Here is a 16664-nt window from a genome sequence, read left to right as displayed (position 1 = left end):
TCTGGGACTTAGGGAGCCCTGTAGGCTTTAGGGTCCCTTTTGTTAAAATTGAGTCACCAAAAACATCGAGAAGTTTAAGGAGTTTTCTTTTGGCAAGCCAGGAGCAGCACTGGGCGCAGGGCAGGACAGCTCAGCTGCACACATGCGGCGGCAGGAGTTTTATTTCCCGCTCACATACACATTCACAGAGCAGTTCAGTGCATAGTCAAACAATGCCCGAGGAGCTTGTGGGTTTGCCTGGAACTGTTGCGCATGCCTGCTAATCCTCCTGGGGGTCTCGCTGGAGGGCGTGAGGCTGAAGTAACGAGTCTTCCTCAGGCGTCTCTTATCTACCATGCTCGTGGTGTTTTCTGTTACCGTCCATCCCTAGCCTTGCTCAGTTAGCCCTGGCACAGCCCTGTTTTGTTCACGTCCCCTATTCACAGGGGGCTATCTCTCCGCAGCGCTGTTGTTGCGACGTCTGCAGCTCAGCTAGCTCCGACACCCCTGTTCCCCTGTTTCACTCCTGTCCCGCACGGACAGCGGCTGTCTCTCCACAGCACTCTCTGTTATCTCTCGTAGCTTCCGATGTCTCCACCTTCGCTCCGACTCACCCTGCTCTGCCATCCTCGTATTGGCATATTTTCATTTTCTCATAGTTTTGTATTCTGCTCTGCCCTGTCTCATTTTGGCACGGGTACTATTTTTCACACTTTTAGCTGGCTCTGTATGCCTTACAGGCTCCATGGGGTTTAGGGGCTCTTTTTGTCCAAGCCTGTGGGGGTTTATGGAGCGCTTTAGGATTTAGGGGCCCACTGCAGCCAGCCCTGTGGAGTTTAAGGGCCTTTTCTTTTTCTCGTGACCCTGCAGGATTTAGGGAGCCTTGTATGGTTTAGGCGCCCATTGCAGGTGATCCTGTGCTGTTCAGTGGCTCCTGTGGAGTGTAGGGACCTGTTGCAGCTGATTCTGTGCGATTTAGGAAGCCCTGTGGTGGTTCAAGGCCCTTTGAGCTGGCTGTGTGGGACTTGCAGGCTCCATGGTGTTTAAATACTCTTTTTGTATGACCCTATAAGGTTTTTAGGATTGCAGGTGACTCTGGGGGGTTAAGGGGCCCTTTCAAATTTTGCTCACTGAGTGCAGTTTAGCAAGTTTTGTGATTTTGAGACTCACTGCAGCTAACTCCACGGGGTTCAGCATCCTCTGGTAGCTGTCACTGTAGGGCTTAGAGAGCCCTAAGGGCTTTAGGGACTGTGTCTTTCCACCATGAGCCATGTGGTGGTCAAGGATTCTTGCAACTGGCTGGCTGCGGTTTAGAGGTCTCTTGTGACTGGCCCTGTGAGATTTAGGGAGTCCTGTGGGATTTAGGGTTGCCTGTGGCTGGATCTGTGAGGTTTAGGGAATCCTGTGGGACTTAGGGGTTGTATATAGCTGACCCTGTGAAGTTTAGGGAATCCTGTGGGATTTAGGGTTGCATGTTATTGGATCTCATCTCTTCCCTTCAGTTTGCTAATCCAAATCTCCAGTTAAGCCAATTAAGCTTCTCTTTGTGTTCATCATTCCATTTGTCTGGTTCCAGGATAGTCAAATTCACTGGATTACATTGAGTCCTAGTACAATTAGGAGAGCAACTTCACATCTCAGTATAGCCAACAGGTAAGGTTGGAGTTTCCATATTCCCCACTTCGCACAATGCCACCCCTGCATACTCCCCCTGCATGTCCCCACAGGCATAGACTTTTGGGTAGTATAGGACACCGCCCAGTAGCCTGAGGGCACAGGTATTTGTGTTGAGTTCGGTAATATCTCACCCAGTCCATAGATCCACATCTGCCATGCAGATCTATCACTTGACAAGCATCAAAGCTTACACTAGCAGGTGTATCCAAGGTAGTAAGTTCCTTTCAGGTGATGAGTTCCCCATCTTGGTCCCAAAATCTAACTTCTAAAAGTCCTCTCCTTGCTTTATCTCTTGGGTTGTAACAAGTCACTTTGTTCCCTTCCCAACACACCCCATAAATTGTGGAGTTGTTCTTGCAGGTTCCTTGGGTTCGATTAGTACATTGGTAATGTGTATGGTAGATAAGAGTCTGAGTCAACAAATGATCCTCCTGGGTAGTTTTTCATTACACTTTGTATCGGAAATTAATAATGGTTATGAATTATGACTGTTAATTTCTGTATGAATATTATTTTTTATCATTAATAATAAAAAATCAGGGAATTTCCCTAAGGTTCTTTGGTTTTTCAGTCGACAAGGAGCAATTGCACATAATTAAACAGTTTAAACAATCAGAACTGGGAAAATAGGAACGCGAGAACAGGAAGAGTTCTAACTATGCCTATGGAGTCTCGGCATTCACTCCAGCAGATGTACTCACGATGCTTTTGGTCCCTGAGTAAGTCTCCTGTATCAAAGACGCTTTCAAACTCATGATGATCCCAGGGTAAAATACAAGTATTTCAAGCAGAGGGGAGAGATGCTGCTAAGCCACTGGCGTGAGCTGTATACACATGGCCACCTTTAATGTGCTGCGAACGAGGAGAGGCAGGATGGCTCCGAGCTGAATGCAGAAAGGCTGAATAGAGAAGGGCACAGTGCAGAAAGGTGTGGTTTCTAAATCATCTCCCTTTATATACTTCATTTTGAAAATCAAATTGGCCAATGAATTCAAAGCTTTGTGCCTCCTTTGACCATGCAGGCACAGTGAGGGCAGCACAAGACACCTGGCACATGGTGCTAAGCCTCCTAGCCCTCACGGCTTTGCTCATCTGACTCAACTTCCCAGGGATTCCCCTCACACCAAGAGGAGGAGAGCAAGAGTTAAACCAGCCTGGCAGGATTTATGCTCTACCAGGGCACACTTGCTTTGCTGTTTCACCATCAGAGAGGGGATTAGGAATCCGGTTTGACATGTACCTCCACTCACACAGCCTATGAGGTTGCAGCTCACAGCAATGGTTGTTAATCTTCTTTGCGACAGCTACAGAGGTCTACCTGGCCTTACTACTCAGGCCTCTCTTACAGCCTTAGGGTGCACCACCATCTTCAGGTCGACACTGGAACCTGCCTCAAGGTAAGTTTTAGTTCTTCACTGTGGGGTGTGGCCAGCCACTCTGCAGGGGGTCCACCAGTCCCTTGGTCCTAGTAGTCTGCATCCACCCTCGTTCAGTCATCTGGACTGCAGCATCTGTGGTGAGGAGAACCTGAAAGGGATTGTCATATTGAGGAGTGAGTGTTCTTTCCATGCCTTTATCATAATCCAATCCCCTAGTTTGTTCCTATGAATACTAAAGTCTAAAGGTACAGACTGGGCAGGCTTTCCCTGTGCCTGTAGTTGTGTCAGATTTTCCCCAGTTACTTGAATATAAGTTGTAACCACTTTATCTTCAAATTCATATGTAGCCATATTCCCAACAGCCTCCTGGAAGGGCAATCCAAACATCATTTCATATGGTGACACCCCCACATTGGGTGGCTGCATCTGAATTTGGAGCAAGCCTAGAGGTAGGCACTCAACCCATGAGAGGCTGGGGCCTGTCCTTTTTAATGTCTTTATCAGTGAACTGGGTGAGGGTATTGAGGCATCCTCAGTAAGTTTGCAGATGACACCAAGTTGGGTCTATCTGATAGAGGGCAGGGAGGCTTTGCAGCAGGACCTGGACAGGTCAGACCCATGGGCCAAGGCTCATTGTGTGTAGTTGAACAAGGCCAAGTGCCAGGTGCTGCACCTGGGTCACAACAACCCCATGGGGAGCTGCAGACTTGGCATTGTGTGGTTGGAAAGCTGCAGCTCAGAGAGGGACCTGGGGGTTCTGGTTGGAAGTTGACTGAACATGAACCAACAGTGCCCAGGTGGCCAAGAAAGCCATTGGTAGCCTGGATTGGATCAGGAGCAGGCTGGGCAGCAGGGACAGGAGGGGATCATCCTTCTGTGTTCAGCACTGCTGAGGCCACACCTCGAGTGCTGTGCTCAGCTCTGGGCCCTTCACTCCAGGAAGGACACTGAGGGGCTGCAGCCTGTCCAGAGCAGGGCAGCGAGGCTGGAGAAGGGCCTGGAGCAGCTGGGCTGTGAGCAGGGGCTGAGGGAGCTGGGGGTGTTGAGGCTGCAGAAGAGGAGGCTGAGGGCAGAGCTCATTGTTCTCTACAGCTCCCTGCAGGGAGGTTGGAGCGAGGAGGGGGCAGCCTCTGCTCCTTGGTGGCAAGGGACAGGAGCAGAGGAAATGGTTCCAAGCTGCAACAGAAGAGGTTGAGGCTGGATGCTAGGAAATATTTCTTCCTGGAGAGGGTTCTCAGCCATGGAATGTTCTGCCCAGGGCAGTGCTGCAGTCACCATTGCTGGAGGTGTTTCAGCAGCCTGTGGAGCTGTGCTTAGGGGAATGGTTTGGTGTTGAACCTGTGATGCTGGGTGGAAGGTTGGACTGGATGAGCTTGAAGGTCTCTTCCAACAAGATATTTCCTGTGATTCTGTTGATGTATTCAACAGCAGCATGATAGTACATATTTAGGATAGATTTCAAAGTGTCCCCAAGATATTGGGAAGAGCAAAGTGAAAGATGTCATTTTCTCTTTTAAAATCATAGGTTTGAATGTTGGGTGTTTTTTCAGCTTTGATGCTCTGTACCAGGCAGTGATAGTTCTAGAAACTTTGCTGTTCTTTAATATCAGAGCCCCAGCTCACTGCACTTGATCTCAGTGAAAACTCAGACCTGTATTAAAGGACTGAGGAGCTGAGTGCCATTCTGGAGCTAAGCAGCCTTGTTTATGGAAGGTAATGCAGATGTTATAGCTTGGCATTTGAACTGCAAAACTTTTCATTTTAGAAGGATATCTAAAAGTGGGAGAAAATGTCTTATTTTATAGGAGTCTCTTTTTCCAGTTCACACTAAGCATGACTGCAGATGGTATTGATTGTTCTTGAGCTGCATCTGTGAAGAGATCGAAGCATGAGCACTGGTCACGGATGCTGCACTAAGGAAGCTGATTATATCACAAAATCATCACAGAATATTGGGGGTTGGAACGGTCCTGCTGGAAAGCAGCTCCACGGAAGACGACCTTGGAGTGCCGTTGGACAGCAAGTTCTGCATGGGACAGCAGTGTGTCCTTGTGGCCAAGAGAGCCAATGGCATCCTAGGGTGCAGGTCCAGGAAGGTTCTCCTCTTCCTCTCTTCTACCCTGGTGAGACAAAATTTGGAATATTGTGTCCAGTTTTAGGCTCTCCAGTTCAAAAAGGACAGATATCTGTTGGAGAGAGTCCAACAGAGAGCCACAAAGATGATTAGGGGATTTGAGCATCTTCCCTGTGAAGTGAGCCTGAGAGCCCTGGGGCTGTTTAGTCTGGAGAAGAGAAGGCTGAGAGGGAATCTGATCAGTATCTATCAGTATCTGAGGGTTGGGTGTCAAGTGGCAAAGGCCAAGCTCTTTTTGGTAGTGCACAGCAATAAGGCAAGGAGCAATGGATACAAACTGGAACGGAGAAGGTTTCACCTCAACATGAAGAGAAACTTCTTTACAGTGAGAGTGACAGAGTCCTGGAGCACATTGCCCAGAGAGGTTGTGTAGTCTTCTTCACAGGAGACTTTCAAAACCCAGCTCAGTGCATTCCAACCTGCTGTTGTGGAGGGCCTGTAGGCCCGAAAGCAAGCTTATGTATGCCTGCTCTGCCTGAGAATGTCTCTCTGCCTGCACCAGGGGTAAACGAGCACAAAGGGGCACAGCAGACCAGGGCATAAAGTCAGTTGCCCAGGACACCTGATTGTGTAATCCCCACACTCCCAGCTCATGCCTGCCTGGTGCTGGGCCCACGTGATTCCCATATTTGGAGTCCAGGCCTGTGGGTTTTACCTAGTGTGGTAAGGTTTGGCTGACTGCCAACCTGATTGGTCATTTGTGTGGCCAATGAGGCCATTAAATCTCAACCCACATTTAATAAATAGGGGTGCACAGGCTCACATGCAGCCTGCCCCACATTACTTGCGGCTCCGCCGCGTTGCTTGCTTGCCTGCCTGCGTACTTCCTTGCAGCTTTATGCCTGCCTTTAGCCAGCATTACACCCGTGCTCAGACTGCACAGAATCCTGCCTCTGCACCTGCAGATCCTGCCTGCATACCCCTGGAGAGAGCAGCCAGCAGGAGCCAGCAGCAAGGTCAGAGACTGCCATTTCCCCTGATGCCAGAGGATTCCAGCCTCAAAGTCCACAGGCAGAGACCCCGAAGAATTGGACACTTGCAGTAGGCTGTGACGTAGCTCTGGAGGGTGATTTCTTATTAATCTGAATTGTGAGTAAATACCTGAAATGCCTCTGTAATTTCTATTACCTCTGCCATAAAGCAGAGAGCAGCTTTCAGCTCAGCTGTGCTGGGCAAATAGTATAAGACCCCAGGCAGCATTAAACCGCAGGAAAAACTCTCTCTCTGTATATAGTTTGAATGTTTGCTGGTTATTAATAAGTTTCTGTAGATAGATATTCCCATAATGTCTTCATAATCGTGCAAAGAACAATTTAGTATTAAAGTTCAGTGGTTGGGGGTGGCGAGAGTTGAAAATATTGGAGTTTAATAAATATATATATTTTTATAAATATCCTCTCGCATTAATTCATTTCTCCCCTCCGCCTAATCGGTGTAGGTCGCAGAATACCCCCTCCGCAACACCCGCCCTGAGTGATCCTGCTTTTGGCAGGGGAGTTGGACTTGATCTTTCAAGGCCATGGAATCACAGAATGTTAGGGACTGGAAGGGATGTCTAGAGATGTTCTGCTCCCTTCATCATCTTTGTGGTTCTGTGCTCGACTCAGGCAATTCCCTGACATCCTTCATGAACTGAGGAGCCCATTTATGTCTCAGAGGTGTGGTAGGTGGTTCTGTGAAAACGCTCCCTGGCCAGCAAAATGAAGTGAGTTGTTGCTAGCAAGGGAAGAGAGCGCAAAACTCAGAATGCTGTTATGTGTATCTGTGGCTGCTCTGCATCACAGATACTGTGCTGATTTCTGATGTCATCTCAAACAGGGTAGCAGAACCAGGAGGGGTGCAAAATTGTAGAACTGATCAGCTAAAAGGCTCCTCAGCTGTTTGGCATGGCTTATGTGCAAGGGGTGAGTAACTAAACTGGGACTATTTAGACTGGAAAAGGGACATGCAAGGACTGAGTAGCTAGGCTAGGACTATTTAGACTGGAAAAAAGACATTTACAGAACACTGTAGAAGAATTTTGTAAAGTCTTGAACAGTGTCACAAGTGAGAAGAGGGGAAGGCAACACTTGCTTTCAGAGCTAATAGACACCAAATGAAATGACCAAAGCAGCACTGCTAGGTGAAGGAGATCATTCCTATGGTTAAGCTGTGACAGGCTGTCAGGTAAAAAGACAACACAGTGCTTGTGCCTGGGAGGTGCCCGGGCCACTGATACCTAGACGTTCTGACCCTGCGTTAGGGGCCCTGGCTGAGTGGACTGCTTGAGCATCAGGTGTGAAAGGTGGTGTTAGAGGCTTTCAGCTGAGCTGGTGTGCCCGATGCTGTGTTTTTGACGCGTTACTTGAGTAGAGCACTTAACTGCCTCCATGTCGGCAGCAGCTGCGTCCCGCTTGAGCTACCACCGCAGCCCTAGCGGGAGTGCGCCTGCAGCGTGTGCTCTTTCGCAGCTGCGCCGCTAGGTGACAGTGTCGCACAGGGGAGAAGCTGGGGGTACGGGGCTCGGTTGGGCGCTGCGTCACGCAGGATGTGCGGCTGCTTTGCGATGTGAGTACCCAGCAGAGAGCAGTGCTTCCGTGCACCGGGCCACTAATCTTTGCAGAGATGCATGTGGCAGTCCCTCATGACGTTTCGGCATTTTCTGCTCTTTGTGGACTGTAAGGGATCCACCTCAAGTGCAGTGGGAATCCCCAATTCCATAGCCAATTACAGAGGCTGGAGAGCAGACCTGGTTGTCTGAGAGCTGTGTATGGGCAGGGGCAAAGAAAACCATCCAGGATGCTGCTGAGAGCTGACTGAAGCTCTCTATGTCAGTGATGAGGTCATCTGGAAGACAGTAGGTTTTGTTGAAGCTATGATACCCTTTGATCCCTGCAAAGAACTGAAAGCAAGTCAGATCTTTGCTTCAGTGACTACAGCAATTCTGCATAGGGCACTTACATCCTAATGATCTGTTTAAAGTTTAGGGTGATGGCCAGTGAAATGCATGATGTGGTTATGGCTGAGTGCTCACCCTGACATCCCTCTGCCTCTGCGTTTGCCTTGACATGTCTACAAGATGAGCAGCAGCACAGTCATGACAGTTGACCTGTTTGCTTAGCTAAATGAACACTTCAGGATGGCAATGACCTGGGTCTTTTTGACACTGACCCGTAAAATTAGTCTTTACAGGTGATCTGAGGACTCTGACAAACACTGAAGGACCCTGCTGGTGCCTCTTGTCCTTGTCTTATAATGGAATTTGCTGTTGCATAGAATGCCCAAGTGGAGTTGTTTTGGAAACTGTTGACTGACATGTTTTTAAGGGACCCTCAATCTCAAGTGTCTGTACTGCTGGGAACTGGGACATTGCAGTTCTTTTCTGTGGCTTCTCCTAGGAGGCAAATTAGAAGAAATTGCCCAGAGTATAGCTCTGCATGTTGTACTGAAGGGGTTCCTCCTCTACGGTTCTGTTCTGCAGTTCACAGTATCACAGAGGTTGGAAGGACTTCCAGAGATCACTGAGCAGACCTTCCTGCCAAAAGCAGCATCACCCAGGGTAGTCTACACAGGAATGCATCCAGGTGGATTTTGAAAGTGTCCAGAGAAGAAGACTCCACAACCTCTCTAGGCAGCCTGCTCCAGGGCTCTGTCACCCTCACTATAAAGAAGTTTCTCCTTATGATGAGGTGGAACCTTCTCTGTTACAGTTTGTATCCACTACTCCTTGCCTTATTGCTGTGCACTACTGAAAAGAGCTTGGCCTGCTCCACTTGACACCCACACCTCAAATAATGATAGATACTGATCAGATCCTCTCTCAGCCTTCCCTTCTCCAGACTAAACAGCCTCAGAGCTCTCAGGCTCTCTTCATAGGGAAGATGCTCAAGTCCCCTAATCATCCTTGTGGCTCTCTGTTGGACTCTCTCCAGAAGATCTCTGTTTCTCTTGAACTGGGGAGCCTAAAACTGAGTGAGACCTCCCAGTGTGGTCTCACTAGGTCAAAGTTGAGGGCCAGGAGGATCTCCCTAGACCACAGTGGCCGCACTTCTCTTGATGCACCCCAGAATGACATTGGCTCTCTTGGCCACAATGACACATTGCTATCCCGTGCAGAACTTGCTGTCCACCAGCACTCCAAGGTCTTCTTCCGTGAAGCTACTTGTGAGCAGGGCAACTCCTAACCTGTCTTGGTGCCTGCATCCTGGCTTGGATCAGGAGCAGGGTGGGCAGCAGGGACAGGAGGGGATCATCCTTCTGTGTTCAGTGCTGCTGAGGCCACACCTCGAGTGCTGTGCTCAGCTCTGGGCCCCTCACTCCAGGAAGGATACCGAGGGGCTGCAGCCTGTCCAGAGCAGGGCAGTGAGGCTGGAGAAGGGCCTGGAGCAGCTGGGCTGTGAGGAGGTGTTGCAGAATGGCTAAAGGAAAATGGACATGACTTAGAGGTGGGCAAGCAAGATGAGTATATGTGAGGTCTCTTCCAATCTTGGTGATACTGTGATATATACTGTGATATAAATTAAGCCTGTGCTAGGCCACACTGAAACAAAGGCCACATTGAATAAACAAAGGCATATTGAATAAACAAAGGCAGCATTTAATATAACTAGCTAGGGAGGCACTGTCCTTGACGAGTCAGCAGACAACTCAAGCAGAGCAGGATACAGCTAACTCTGAATAAGATAAGAAGTAGTTTGCTGCTTGCAGCTGCACGTAGCAAGTAGGTGCACCATGCAAATGGGGTATTTAGGGATTCAGCCATTTAGCTTCTTACATGTATGCATATATTATCTGTAACGCCTATAAGCGCGCGGCTACTAAATAAAGTTGTCACTCGCTTTTGATCCACACTGGATTGTGCGGTGTCCTTGCATATTTGAGTTCAGCCCTTCTCCGCCAGATCTGCCTCGCCGCAGATTGGTGCCCAGAACAGGGACCCCAATTTGGGGTGCCCTAGGAGACACGGAGGAGGACAGGCCGGTGGAGCGGGCCGTCGGAGGAGAGCGATGCCCGCTAGCAGGACAAAGCTAGGACGGGGTGGTGGACCAATTAGGGGGGCCCGAGGCTGGCGATAAGAGGGCCAGCCTTTGTCGCTGCAAGGGGGGCAAGCGGGATGCCGCGGCATGGATAAAGAGGTAGCCCTTTCCTTGCTATCTTGCTTCTTAGAAAAGCGCAAAGTGAATTTTAATACCAAGTATTTGCCAGGACTTTGCACATATGGCTATGCTAAGGGTTTTTTCAAAACCCCCAAGTCATATTTTGATGAAGCAGAATGGAGGGCGTTCGGCAATGACTCGGTTAAAGACTCCTCAGAACTGTGTCGGAGAGGAGGAGAGGCAGCTGTTCCCAGCCTTGGAGTCGGGAGCCCCTGCCACGGAGATCCCCATGCAAGTGGCAAGCTCGGCAGCAAAAGCTCAGGTACAGGTGGAGGCGAGAAACCTGAGGAGCCCGATGAGAGCCTGGAGTGTAGAAGCTGGAGTAAGACCATGCGTAAAAAAAAAAGGTAGCATTGTCTCACATGGAAGCAAGCACTCAACCGGCAACAACATCAAAGATTCCTCAGTTTAAAAAGTCTCTCAGCACTCCTGCAGCCGTGTGTACCAACTTTGCTGAGTGCCGCTGGTGACCTGCCCACAGGACTCCGCTAAGCACCTGACAACGCAGACCTCCCCCCCCCCCCCCCCCCCCCCCCCCCCCCGCGTCTCTACCGACAGTAACACAGGAAAAAGAGAAAAAACGCCAGAGAGACAGAGGGACGATCAACAGAGAAGAAAAAGAAGTAGAAGCAACGGAGACAGTATGGGATGGGGGCTGAGAGACCGGACGGCTCAGACGAGCGATGCGAGCCTCCCTCCCCCCCATTCCCCGGCATTATCACCTTCCCCCGTTTCCCTCCCTCTCTCCTGTGTTCTTCTTTCCCTTGCAGTTGCTGCGAACAAAACTATTTCATTTCTTAAAGAAACAGGCTGAATTTGTGATAGCTATTTCGTGACTTGAAAAGATGTTTATTTTAATAAGTTTTAGAATCATTTTAGAAGGGTAATTGGGATAAGACTTAAGCAGTTAAAATAGAGTATGTTAAGTACTTGACAGCTGCACATGTCTAATAGTTAATATAATAGAATATTATAGTGAGAGTTGTTTGTAAGTGTATAACTTCTAATTTAGGATTGTTTTCCTTTTCTGGTACCAGAGTATTTTCAAAGGAGCTCCATGAATGTAATATCTTCCTGATTTTCTTTGGTTTTTTCTCCGTACTGAGTTAATGGCTTCATTTCCTTTAGTTGTTGTATTTTTTAAGTTGACAGATAATATAATTAAGTATAAGAGTTTGTAAATATAAATGTAGAATTTTAGGATATAAGGATATTGTAGAATATTTTAAAAGACTTTTTCTGCATATTTAGATAGCACTGGGATTATGTATAACTCAAAAAAAAAAAAAGAGGGGGGAGAATAGAGAATAGAGGAAGGAAGGAAAGGAAAGTAGGAGAAGGAAAAGAGAATGTTGAAGTTTCTGTGGTTGTGTCATACAGACTAGGCCAATGGATCTGTTAGCCTAGGCAATGAATGTCTGCATTTGTTCTTGTATCTGCTTGTGTTTGATCATTTATCTTCACAGGCCTTAAGATGGAGACCAACCTGATTATGACCAACTTGTTTTTTCCTAAAGTGAGCAGAAGTCTTGCTCAGATGGCAGAATTGTGAAAGGACTTGAAAGGAGCACTGACAGGATGATTGTGTGTGTATGGATCATAAGGTTTTGATGATGGTTAACGAATTTGGATATTTTCATGAGTTTTCAGTGATTGTGGTTTAATGGAATAGATTCAGTTTAGCACCTTTTGTAAGGGCCAAAACCCAATCGAATTGGCACAAGATGGCAATGCGATTTTTGTCTCTTGCAAGGGCCTTGCAAAAGACAAAAAACACTGCCTTAAATTTTTAAAAGCAGATGAAGAACTGTGGGGAAAAGGCCTAATAGAGTAGCCTGAAAGCAACATCTAGGGCGTATCTTTGTATTGTAGTTTTTAAGCACAATAGACAGACGCAGCTCATAGCTTAGGAGTGTGATGAAAGCATCAAGGTTTCTGAGAACTACAGAGTGAATGTAGAACAATGGGAGTCTGAGGAAGAATATTGCACAACAGATACATCTGCGACTCTACAACATCAATTGCCACACAGAACCAATGAAGATGTGGCACACCTGCACTCTCATGTGACTGTGACATTGGTCTGGACTTTTGGTCTTTTGAACAAATGACTTACTGTTGCTAGCAGATAAAGCTTTTGGGATTGTTAGCAAAGCTTGGGTTTTTAGCTTGCCAAACTAATGCTACTAGTAAAAGCTCTAACAGGTTTATTCTCTTTCTGATTTTAGCACTATGGTTGTAGCGATTTTGAGGGAATGTGTTGCTTTAACCTCTCGGACCATGGGGAGTCTATCCATAAACAGCTTGCTTGGCTGAAAAATCATACTAACCGCATTGTTGTAATGAACATCCCTTTGACCAGTGGCTAAGATCAACTTTTGGAGGTTTGTCTCCCTGGATACTACAGCTTATCAAGGAGGGCCTCCGCCTGCTGGGAATAGTACTGCTTATGCTTATATTACTACGCATAGGGAATGGATGCATTCTGAGGGGTGTGGATCGAGTTACCGGGGGTACAGCCCTGCTTGCCCAAAAAGAAAAGAGGAGAATTGTTGCAGAATGGCTAAAGGAAAATGGACATGACTTAGAGGTGGGCAAGCAAGATGAGTATATGTGAGGTCTCTTCCAATCTTGGTGATACTGTGATATATACTGTGATATAAATTAAGCCTGTGCTAGGCCACACTGAAACAAAGGCCACATTGAATAAACAAAGGCCACATTGAATAAACAAAGGCAGCATTTAATATAACTAGCTAGGGAGGCACTGTCCTTGACGAGTCAGCAGACAACTCAAGCAGAGCAGGATACAGCTAACTCTGAATAAGATAAGAAGTAGTTTGCTGCTTGCAGCTGCACGTAGCAAGTAGGTGCACCATGCAAATGGGGTATTTAGGGATTCAGCCATTTAGCTTCTTACATGTATGCATATATTATCTGTAACGCCTATAAGCGCGCGTCTACTAAATAAAGTTGTCACTCGCTTTTGATCCACATTGGATTGTGCGGTGTCCTTGCATATTTGAGATTAGCCCTTCTCCATGAGATCTGCCTCACCCCAAGGAGGGGCTGAGGGAGCTGGGGGTGTTGAGGCTGCAGAAGAGGAGGCTGAGGGCAGAGCTCATTGCTCTCTGCAGCTCCCTGCAGGGAGGTTGGAGTGAGGAGTGGGCAGCCTCTGCTCCTTGGTGGCAAGGGACAAGAGCAGAGGAAATGGTTCCAAGCACCCAGGGGACGTTGAGGCTGGATGCTAGGCAATATTTCTTCCCAGAGAGGGTTCTCAGCCATGGAATGTTCTGCCCAGGGCAGTGCTGCAGTCCCCGTTGCTGGAGGTGTTCCAGCAGCCTGTGGAGCTGTGCCTAGGGACATGGTTTGGTGTTGAACCTGTAGTGCTGGGTGGAAGTTCAGACTGGAGGAGCTTGGAGGGCTCTTCCAACCAGGTGTTTTTTTGTGATTCTGTGACCTTTACTAGAGAGTGCTGTGGCTGAGGTAACAAAAGGAGGAACGTAGCAGCTTCAAATAGAGAATTATTCCGTCTTTAGCTGCATCTCGTGGAACCCATTTCCCTGGAATAAAAGGCAGAACAGGAAACAGAAGGCAGTTTGCATTGCCCTAACTACAGCTGTATTCAGAGCTGATACTGAGCTAGAGTTTAAGCACAGCTCTCCACATTTCTTCTGGGAATGTTCTGCCAATTTTGTTTGCCCTGAGTTCTTGCTGTTGAAGCAGCAATTTCTTCTGCCTCTCCCACCTAGTCACTGAATCTCCTTGTGCCTGTGAAATGATTTTACAGTCCATCTCTTGTGGGGAGAGGGGATGGGTTTCTGTTCCGGGGTACTCCGGGAGCAGCAAAAGGTGCCTTTGGCACGTGTGCATGTGGGAGCCCGCACTGGAATCGGGCTGGTGATTGGCTGGGGTTTCGTTCCCAGTATAAAATGGCAAATTGACACTTTGTCTAGAAGATATTAAAATGAGCAAGGGAGAATGGGAAGAAGTTCCTGCCTTGACAGTTCCTCTCTTGAAAGATTCCCACCTTGACAGAGTCCCCAACAGGACAGGTTCCTGCCGAGACAGAGTTCCTGTTTTGGACCGTCCCTGCTTTTGGATGGCTCCTACCTTTTTGCACAGCTCTCAGCTTTACCCTGTCTCTCCTTTTGGATGGTTCTCCCCACTTTTGCACCATTCTGTGCGAACTTGCAAAACTGGCAAGCCCTGAGGTCCTTTGAGAGCTGCTGACAGCACCCAGACCCAGCTACTCTCAGACCATATCAGCAGCCGACTTCCTGGCTGTGCAGTTTGGCTCTCCCCTGTCACAGCAGAGGCAGTGTCACTTCCATGATCATCCCACTCATGGAAGAAGTGCTTGAGACATTTCTGAGTTTATTGGCTTTGCCATTTGCCTTGGGATTCTGCTGTGTGGATCTACACTACTGGATTTTGCCTGCAGCATCAGAAAGCTGCTCCTGCAGAGGAATCCAGCAAGAGATCACTGTCAAGTACCTATCGCACCTCCTTGAGTAAAGCCTGCTCTTCCCTTTATTCTCTGCTCAGCTGATTGCTAGTGGGGTAAAGCTGTGTTTATAGCTTAGCCTTTTCCATTTCCTGCCTTCCTAAATTTCTACATTTACCTATAACATCCTTTCTGAAGAAATTCCCGGTTGAACTGAACCTCTAAAATAACCTAAACTAGTTTTCTATATAGTTTGGGGGTGTCTTGGCCACATTAACTCCCTGCTTCCATGACAGTTTCAATGGGAAACTGGAAGCGTTCACAGCATACCAGCACTGCTCTTCTAGCTGCTATATTGTACAGTCAGGGCACTGATGAAATGAGGGTAGTTTGCCAGGATGAGGTGTTTTGGTAAGGGCTATGAGAGGAGGAAAGCTAGATCAGAGCCAGAAATTTGTGTGGGTAAAGGCTGTAAGCTCATTGTGGATCAGCAAACAAAAAAGTTTTCTTTTACAAAGTCATGACTTGAGGCCAATTTCTTCTTCTGTTGATGCTAGAAATAGAACCATGCTGCCCTAAATGAGCTTCCAAATTCTTCCGAGCACAATCCCGAGTGTTCCACAGCTGTAGAGAGATTGGTAGGAGCAGAAGAGAAGGAGGTAGAGAATTAGGTTGTCTGGAAAGGGTCAGTGTGATTGCAAGGAGTACCTGACTCCTTGACCAGAGCAAGGAAGCAGGAGGTGAGGCTGCCTCTGGAATATAGTGTCCAGTTCTGGGCCCCTCAGTTTGAGAAGGACTTCAGGGAACTGCCTGGAAGAGACCAGAGCAGAGTCATGAAAATGATGAAGGCAGTGGAACATTTTCCTTCTAAGGAGAGCCTGAGGGAGCTGGGGCTCTGCTGCTTGGAGAAAAGGAGCCTGGGAGGTGACCTCAGTCGTGTTTATAAAGATGTAAAGGTGAGTGCCATGAGGCTGCAGCCAGGCTCTGCTGGGTGATGCCCAGTGGCAACAAAAGGGACAAGGGATGGAAGTTCCATGGAAACATGAGGAAGAATTTTTTAACCTGTGAGGGTGACAGAGCACTGGAACAGGCTACCCAAGGGAGTTGTGGAGTCTCCCTCTCTGGACATATTCAAGACTCACCTGAATGTGTTCCTGTGATGATTCTGCTCTGGCAGGGGGGTTGGACTGGATGAGCTTTCAAGGTCCTTTCTAGCCCCTAACACTCTGTGATTCTGTGAAGAAGTCAGCATACCACAGATGACTAGAGCTGGTGATTTTGGGTGCCTCACTATATGGAAGCCTGCTGTTGAAGTGGTCCCAGTTCTGAGGGTCTGTAATTTTCAAACCTTTTTTTCTCCTTCAAGTCCAAAAGGACAAACTGAAGCACTTCTTGACTGTGTGGCCCACAGAAGTCAACTGCTGGTCTTTGTGGTGATCTCCAAAGCAGAGGGTGTTGCTGTGGTCGGAGGAATGAAGTGAGAGCTTCCCAGCTGTGCTTAGCTCTTGTGGAGTTTTATCAGGTTAGTGAAGTTTTGTTGCACTGAGTGTGGTGTTTTGTGATTGCTTTGGTTGGAGTGGATTGTTACATGATGAGATCCATACAAAATGGGAATAAACAAATGGAATTGATTTTGTTTTATTTATGGTAGTGGGTAGAGATGGAGAACTGAGTATGTACATTACTGTAATCAGTACAGGAAAGTGAACGAGCTACCTTTGTACTACTCTCCTTTACAGTTTGATTGCTCATTTTGCTAAAATCTGCTCATGAAGTTACCTATCTGAGCACTAAAGCCTGTGTTTAAAGCACTTAGCTGAATTAGGCATAGACCCTTCCACATTTATTTGATACATTCAAGCCTCAGCTTTGACTCCTGTGGGGCTAAGCCAAGCAGATGCACAGATGTGAGT

This window comes from Pogoniulus pusillus, chromosome 24 (genome assembly GCF_015220805.1).
Source record: "Pogoniulus pusillus isolate bPogPus1 chromosome 24, bPogPus1.pri, whole genome shotgun sequence".
In the NCBI taxonomy this organism is placed as follows: domain Eukaryota; kingdom Metazoa; phylum Chordata; class Aves; order Piciformes; family Lybiidae; genus Pogoniulus; species Pogoniulus pusillus.
The sequence above is the reverse complement of the archived record's forward strand: the minus strand, read 5'-3'. Positions refer to the sequence as shown.